The sequence below is a fragment of the Neoarius graeffei genome, chromosome 1, assembly GCF_027579695.1.
Source record: "Neoarius graeffei isolate fNeoGra1 chromosome 1, fNeoGra1.pri, whole genome shotgun sequence".
In the NCBI taxonomy this organism is placed as follows: Eukaryota; Metazoa; Chordata; class Actinopteri; order Siluriformes; family Ariidae; genus Neoarius; species Neoarius graeffei.
The window spans coordinates 27,592,013-27,601,209 of record NC_083569.1 but is presented as its reverse complement, the minus strand read 5'-3'; the positions used below and the strand labels follow the sequence as shown (position 1 = coordinate 27,601,209).

The following is a 9,197-nucleotide window of genomic DNA, read 5'->3' as shown; positions in this document are numbered from 1 at the left end:
GTCAGGGTGGCTGAGTGGTCTAAGGCGCTGCGTTTAGGTTGCAGTCTCCTCTGGAGGCGTGGGCTAGAATCCCACTTCTGACATTTGTTGCAGTGGTTTGCTGATGGGCCTTGTGGGCCATGCTTGGTGCAAACAGCCTGTGTGGGGGGTGTTTTGCCATTACGTGGGTGAAATCAAAGTCTTCTGCTGGTGTTGCTTTGCCAAAAAGCAGGGGTGTTTTTTTTTTTTTGGTCGCTCACGAATTTGGGCTACTCCCGTATTCATGGCGGCAGACTTGAAATCCGTTGGGGTTTCCCGGCCAGGTTCGAATCCTGCTGGCGACGTGTGGTATGAAATTTGGGGCCCTGTCGAGTGCTGCCCGTGTCGGTCCGACTGGCAGTGGATGGGTTTCGCCAGGACCCCTGTGCTCTCGGCCTGAAGCGGGACGGCAGTCTTCTTTTGACCAACGAATATAGGCATTTGAGCAGTGACCCAAGTGCATTGCCAAGTCACGTGGCCAGCTCAAGACCTGGGTGTGGTCAACGATGCGTCTCGCTTTGGTGTCTGGCCGAGCGGACTAGGAGCAGTGTTCGGCTAGCGGTACCCAGTGGAGAAGCGTTCTCCTATCTTGATCCTGAGGTCTGTTAAGTCCTGCTTACTAATGTTCGGGATGGTGTACTGATACCACGTTGAAATCCAGTTTTGCATCTTAAGGTACTGAAACGGATGCCTTGATGTTTCCCTATGCAATTTAGCATGCTTACGAGTAAGTTTGATATTCCCGTTGCCATACGATGGGTGAACACTGGTCATTGCAGTCCATTCCAGGGTTTCATTTTCCAACCCTGGCTTTATTTAGCAGCCCTGCCCACAGACGGTTGTACATCCAGTGAATCAACGAGGCTAGGCCATAGACTCGTTCACGTCCAACCTGAGGATTTTGCCTCCCTGAAGCGTATGCGTTTTGAAACGAAGTGCACCGAAGCATCTCCTGATAATTTGTCCACGCTGTCCCGAGGCCCCGTGTGCAGCCGTGGCCACCTGGTTAAAGCGATGTCCTCGACGTCCACTCGACGTCTCCCACGCTGCTTTGAGTATGCTGCTGACGCCATCTGAAATTGGGTTTGTTGAAAGGCAGCCGGAGCCTCGTTCTGTGGTGGCTTTTACCCGAGCTTGTCTGGCAAAAGACGGAGCGGGTCCAAATCCAGGAATCTGCCCGAAACGGAAAGGGCTTCTCTCCCGGACAGGTCGAGTCAAAGCACTGTCTTAAAAAGTGTGCAGAGGTTGCTTGTAAAAGCACTGCCCAGAGTATTGCAATAGTTGGCCAAGCACATGGCCCACGTGTGAGGTCGACATGAGACCTCAGCATGTTCCACGCCGGATTCACACCAGGTGTTGTGTGTCAGGGTGGCTGAGCGGTCTAAGGTGCTGCATTTAGGTTACAGTCTCCTCTGGAGGTGTGGGTTTGAATCCCACTTCTGGCATTTGTTGCAGCGGGTTCTTGATGGGCCTTGTGGCCTGTGCTTGGTGTGAAAATGGAGGCTTTGGCTGGTGTGCCTTTGCAAAAGAAAAAAGTGCTCAAAGCAATTTTTTGGTCGCACTTGAATTTCAGTGCCTCCAGTAGTCGTGGCTGAGTGGTGAATGCGACGGACTTGAAATCCGTTGGGGTTTCCCGGCCAGGTTTGAATCCTGCTGGCGACGTGCGGTGTGAAATTTGGGGCCCTGTCGAGTGCTGCCCGTGTTGGTCTGACTGGCAGTGGAGGGGTTTCGCCAGGGCCCCTGTGTTCTTGGCCTGAAGCGGGACGTCAGTCTTCTTTTGACCAACGAATATAGGCATTTGAGCAGTGACCCAAGTGCATTGCCAAGTCACGTGGCCAGCTCAAGACCTGGGTGTGGTCAACGATGCGTCTCGCTTTGGTGTCTGGCCGAGCGGACTAGGAGCAGTGTTCGGCTGGCGGTATCCAGTGGAGAAGCGTTCTCCTATCTTGATCCTGAGGTCTGTTAAGTCCTGCTTACTAATGTTCGGGATGGTGTACTGATACTACGTTGAAATCCAGTTTTGCATCTTAAGGTACTGAAACGGATGCCTTGATGTTTCCCTACGCAATTTAGCATGCTTACGAGTAAGTTTGAGATTCTGTTTGCCATACGATGGGTGAACACTGGTCATTGCAGTCCATTCCAGGGTTTCATTTTCCAACCCTGGCTTTATTTAGCAGCCCTGCCCATAGACGGTTGTTGTTAGATTTAAAGCCATGATTTAAGTTAGTTTAATAGCTACACATGATTTAGGATTGTTAAGACTTTATGATTTAATATTTTAGAGCTTTTTAAGATCCTTTATTATAACAGTGATTTTAAACTATCCCTGTGTAACCTGACCTTCCTCCAGTGGAGAAGACACACACTTCTTTGCTAAGACTAAACATAGTAGAATTGTCGTAAAAACATTTCGCGCTTTGACGTGCATAAATGCTGAAATTGCTGAAACATCCGTTGATATGAAATATTATTTTGCTTATGATTGAAGGTTTCATTTACACACACACACACACACATTAATGGAATTAAGGAACTCCATGATTGCTGACTTAGCACAAGATATCCTTTTCAAACACACACACATCCTACACCCACCCCTCTACACGCACGTACATAGCTATGGTCACACACACACATTTTACACACACCCTTTTCACACACACACACACACACACACACACACACACACACACACACTCGATAGACAATACATGAACACAGCTGCCGTTTAGAGAGATTATAATTTGTTATAAAAGGTTGTTTGTAATATTTCATCTTTGGTGAGAAAACTGTGAATAAACAGCAGTGAAACCGATCTCTGGTTCTCTGTTTTTTGCGGTGTTTTTTCGCCCCAGATTTCTGCAGGTGGCACGAGGGCATTGGTCTCAAGAAGTTGACCGTTCCAGCTGGGGGAACCCTTTCAATTTGGTGGCCCGTACGGGGATACTTCCAATCAGGTAAGGGGTCTCTTTTAATTGATTAGTTGAGGGGGGACTTCCGCCTGGTTGGTAGTATCAGAAAAACCCAGTTATCTATTTATAAGATTTTGTTTGGTTATCCTCGTAATTGGTTTACGGGAAGATTTTGTTTGGTTATCCTCGTAATTGGTTTACGGGAAGATTTTTGTTTGGTTATCCTCATAATTGGTTTACGGGAAGATTTTCTGGTTATCCTCGTAATTGGTTTACGGGAAGATTTTCTGGTTATCCTCGTAATTGGTTTACGGGAAGATTTTCTGGTTATCCTCGTAATTTGTTTATGAGAAGGTTATCCTCGTAAAGTGAATGAGCTGTCACGGGAAGAGTGCGCTTTATGAGTTAAACCCATAATAATTACCCACAATAATTAATCTCGGGACTGATTCCTTCGTGCCACCATGGGGGGAAAATTGTATTAAGGTGCCCGGACCCCGAGAAAACCCCACGGGATTGGATGAATTGCTGTGGTTTAGCATTCTAGACAATTTGGCAATTAAAATCCTTATAAGATGCAAATTAAAATAATTTACCTAAAATTTGAATGATAATTAACAATGATATATCTCAGTTACTTTTTCAGAATGAATACAAAGCTCCAATGTTTGACAAAACACAAAGTGTAAATGTTATGCGCTCTTTTATCATCGTGGGAATTGATTATAGCTCTAAATAAATATTGTTTTTTTTTAAGAATCCGTATAACTTTATTTGTACGCCCGTATACTACATTTATTGAATCAAATCTGTATAAAATACGGACATTCTGTATATTGTGCATTTTAATCTCAACGAAAGCTTCACTGAATCGATTCTTTAGAACAAACTCGCATGCGTGTGAATCAATTTACTTGATTCACTCTTCACTCTTGACTCAGAATCTACGGAAACCTTATTTGTATTCCTGTTTTCAAATTGTAAACAATAATCACACTTTCATGCTGCATGAAATTAAAGTATGAACTTTCCTCAAACCATTACGTGTGCATGAACTCAAACAAATGCAGTCCATGCGTCTGTAGCGATTCGCTCGATCGAGTCATTTTTATGTTTCGTCTCGAAAAAGATCCGAATCGTTCATGAATCTCATCACTGTTACGGAAGGAGAGAAGAGATCCTCTTCCCTCAACACAGAATGGCTGCTTCTTAATCAATTAGTTTCAGCGTTTTATTTTATATTCATTGTGTGTCGATAGTCCGAAACTTGTAACTGGAAAGTTACCAGTAAAGTCACGAGTGGTCCGCGAGGTGATCTCTGAACAGGACCCCTGAGTAGTCTATAAGACTATTAATGTGTTTTAATAATTAATAGTGCAGCTATTAATGCAGTTTCATGATGCTTTATAGTCTAGATCCTATAAATGATGAATACGAAGTAGGACAGAAGTATGTGACGGCAAAATTGTGATGTGTTGATGACATTAGAACTCCAGTTCCCATGATGCTTGTGAGCTGGGCATGCGCACTAGATAAAAGAAAAAGCAGCTCTTTAGGACAAAACTCATCTCATCAGATTTGGGCAGTAATTCTATACGTTCAGACCTTAAATAATGAAATAACTGTACAAGCAAATACAACACAAAAACCATTTTTAAAACATTCACTTAAATTAAATAGACATGGTAAAAACAGAAGAAATATATTTAAGGCTTTGAGTTTGATTAATTCAGCTCAAATATCACTTTCAGATTTGAAGGTATTTATCAGGAATCATTTTTAAAATATTGAGTAGTATACCACTTCCTGTTTAAAGGCATAATAAAAGGCATCAAATATATTTACCCTACTTGTGAATGGAAATGCCGAAAAGTTTAACAATGACCTAATGTTGATCTAAAACATTTTAAAACTGATCGTGTAGTGGTATTTTTTTATTAATCATATGTAACGGTCATGCTGAAAATTCTAACCTTTAAATATCCTATATACTTCTGTTTCTGACGCGTTTTAGCGAGACGTGGAATAATTGTCGTCCTATTATAAATATAATATTTGAATAATTGTTCCGTAGCAATATGCTCTTGTCTCTTTTCTCAGTCAACATTGAGATAAGACTGACCCAGATAGATAGCAATAATATAAACAAACAACCATCCATGCAAGCATGGCAGACAAGGACACACAGATATCTGCACTTGGCACTTTCTCACAATAATAAATGTAATATAATTAATCTCTTTATATTACTAGGTAAATTCCATATACATAAAGTCAAAATGTCCATTCCCATTATTTTTAATTGAATTAAAAATGTATTTTGAGTATTTTAAGTCTCTGTCACATATCGAATCCAACAAAAGGTGCTTATCAGCTATTCAATTTTATTCAAATTACATTCAGTGAAATTGTTTGTCATTTCAATTTGCCCTGTTTTATATCTCCTTTTCTTTTTTTAAACTTATTGCTCCTTATGAGGCTAAGCTTAAACATGTTCCTCCTAATTTCGAACTATTGATATGAAATGTTCTGATTAACTGTTTGCTGAGTTTTAAACCTCCATACTTTTGCCTTTAAAAACCACAGAGGATATGGAATGGATAGGCCTTTAATGTATTTAGTTAACCATAATTTGTTTTCAGCAAGAAACAGAGTTAACAAACGTTTACTTGAAGAATGTTGGAGAAAAAAAAAATTTTGTCCTTCCAGTGGTGTTTATAAATCGGAGACTTGGGTTTATCTTTATTTAACCATTAAGAAGAAAAAACGTCATTTAAACGCCTGTTTATGTTAAGCAGTACCTCTCTCTCTGGATTGATGTCATCCAAGGCGTGGTGAGACCGTGTACCAGCTCGTACAATACACCTGTCAATCCAGTACCTAAATCTGATGGTACCTGGCGTTTTACGCAAGATTTACGTAAGATTAATGAATTGATTGTCCCTGTTGCATCCATTGTACCTGACATTTCTTATTGATTTCTGTTCTGCCTTTTTCAGCGTTCCTGTTGAAAAACACTTCACGCACATGGGGAAACAGTATGCTTTGACACGTTTTCATTGTTTCAAGGTTTCATTGACTCTCCTGCTGTCTTTTCAGCCGTAATTCAAATTCGTAACGCACTCTGTGGCCTCTCCCTCCCTCAGGACTCTGTGGTCCTGCAGTGCGCAGACAATCTTCTGGTATCTGCTGAGTCACCAGAAATCTGCCAAGACACTTCCTTGCGCCTGCTCCAACATCTGGCGCACAAGGGCTTTAAGGTTTCCAGGACCAAGTCGTAATATTGCATGGACACTTAAGTATTTGAACTTTTGAAGTTTTGAACTTTCTCAAGGCTGTCATTCTAGACACAAAACGCCAAAACACCCTGCAACTAAACATGCACTGATGTCTTTTCTGGGTCTTATCAATTACTGCAGACAATGGATCCCTGACTGCTCTTTATATGACAAGATTCTCCGTTCTTCAATCTCTCATCACGATCCACTGCAACAGCCTTTGACCTGGGCTGATACTATGATGGACGCTCATCACTCCCTCAAAAGCACTCTTTGTTCCACCTCTTGGGTTACCTGATTACTCCAAGCCCTTCCAGCTCTATGCCTGTGAACACCAAGGCACAGCCTCTGTGGAGCATGAGGGGGGGATGCGTCCTTGTGCGGGGTTTTTTATCCAAAACATTAGACATTGTTTCTCAAGGCTTACCTGCGTGTCTAAGGGCTGTCTCTGCATGTGCTCTGATGGTTTTAGATGCGGAAAAATTGGTTTTGTCTCACTCATTGATCTTGCACTTGTCACATCAAGTTAAACAGGTGTTGCAAAATTTACAGACCCATTAAATTAATTTATCAGTAATTTAATTGATAATTAAATTAACATATGACTGTTTATTCTCTGTTCTACTAACAATCTTGAAATTCGTGTCACATCCTCTTTTGATAATGTAGGTCACGCTCTCGCACGCCTCCTTAATTCTCGGGATGACACTTGGGATGACATTGATATTGGCTGTCTAAAAATCATACCTGTACATACTACTAGTATCAGGTCTGATCTCTCTCCTCCAGCCCTCTAGGGATCTTTGCTGATGGTTCTTGTTCTAAACCCTCAAACGGTGTATAATATTTATAATTTATAATATTTATAATACCTCTGTGGTTACTCTGTGTGTTCACTGCCTGATATTGTGCATGAGGCATACGCTCTTCCTTTCTCATTTGATTTTTGTCATCTTGATTGTGGACAAATTCTCTGAATGGGTAGAAGCTTTTCCTTGTTCTCGAGAGAACACAAACGTAGTTACTCGTATTCTGGCAAAAGAAATAATACCTCATTATGGGGTTCCAGACACCATAGACTCAGACAAGGGTACCCCTTTCACTTCAAAAGTCACACAAACCTTTCTGTAAGTATTTCTCACTAAACTGGCATTTTCATATTCCGTACCACCCTCAATCTTCTGATATTGTAGAACGTACTAATCGAACATTGAAAGACAAACTAACTAAGGCCATGCAGGCCACAGGTTCGAAAAATTGGGTAGACTTATTGCCAGCCACTCTGGCTGAAATTCGTCTGACACTAAAAAATTATTTTGGAAGACCTTTCCCTCTCCCCTGGAAGAAGGGAACTCCGGCTCCGGGTACCTCTGATTTGAAAACACATATGGATGAGTATTCTGCAGCCCTTATAGATAAGTTGCATAAAATTTTTGACAATATTATCTCCACCATCAGCACCCACACACCCCTTTCACGTGGGAGACAAGGTGCTGGTGTGACTTTTTAAATGATTTGGACAATTGGGAGAACCTATATATAGTGGGCCTGCAGACATAGTCGCCATTACTTTTAGTCTACTGCTGTTTTAACTGATCTTTTTCCACAGTGGATCCATGCCACGCGATTGAAGAAGGCTCCATAACAAAGCTGTGTTACAATGACAAGTTTGCTATTAACGTTTTTTCTATGTCCCTATCCAGTCTCTGTTTTCTCTTTCTCTCTCTCTCTCTGAGCTCTACACGGATTTGACATGACCTGTGTGCAGCCCTGGCCGACTGAGAATCCTCAGATTACATTACCTGCAAGACGTTGTGAACAAAGACGGGAAGAGATCTTGCGCCCCGTTTGGGACCAATCATCCTCACTACAACCATGACAGTCCTCATCACGAGTTTCGTGACTACTCTACTGCTGCTCGGAGCAGGGTTACCCGCTCGAGCTGGACCTCAAGACAACATCTTGTCCTATGATTCCATTTAAATCATATAAATCATGCCCTATAATTCCATTTTCCCTCACTGTTTTAGAACAAATTACTCTGAAGGAAGTAGCGTGTATTTGGGACAAATTAAGAGGTTTCGAGTTTCTCTAAGCTCCGGTGAGGTGGGACGAGGGCTGATAGGGCATGCCTGCTCTCTGAGCACCAATACCCATCAAGAAGAGCAAGGATTAACTCAAGCATATGAGTTGTATGTATGATCAGAATATTGGGGTGTGATACTAGATTACAATCTGGTATCAAAGGGGGGGATTGTTAGATTTAAAGCCATGATTTAAGTTAGTTTTATAGCTACACGTGATTTAGGATTGTTAGACTTTATGATTTAATATTTTAGAGCTTTTAAGATCCTTTATTATTTTAGACTAACCTGACCTTCCTCTTTCCTAGACATAAACATGGTGTCTTGTTTAAAATTGTTGTGAAAATATCTTGCACGCTTTGACGTGCATAAATGCTGAAATTGCTGAATCGCTGATATGAATATTATTTTGCTTATGATTGAAGGTTTCATTCACACACACATATTGTAAGGTTTTATTCCTTTGTAAGGATAAATAATTGTAAATATTTATTCTTGACCAAGAAGGCAGTAATTCTTAATACTTAATACTTATTCTTAATATTGTATGTTAGAAGGCATTGAATTCTGTGTAACTTGTAAGTTACCGTGTGACCTTCTGTCTAAGCTAGACACATTGCTCGAGACGTGTTTTGGAACATTCTATCAGAACATGAGGTAAATGTTGATATCTGTTAGAACATCTGGAATGTATCCAGGATATAGTTTCACTTACACACATATTAATGGAATTAAGGAATTGGAATTAAGATGTGATTTGCTGACTTAGCACAAGATATCCACACACACACACACACACACACATCTTACACCCACCCCTCTCTGAGGTCACACACAAACACACATTTTACACACATCCTTTTCATACACACACACACACACACACACACACACACACACAC

The 9,197-nt window shown here is 41.3% G+C and overlaps 1 non-coding gene across 1 annotated transcript; it reads left to right on the top strand.

The window, feature by feature from the left end:
* Positions 1–83, top strand: trnal-uag (transfer RNA leucine (anticodon UAG)). The gene has a single exon. It is a non-coding gene; the product is annotated as a tRNA-Leu (tRNA).
* Positions 84–9,197: the final 9,114 nt, after the last annotated feature.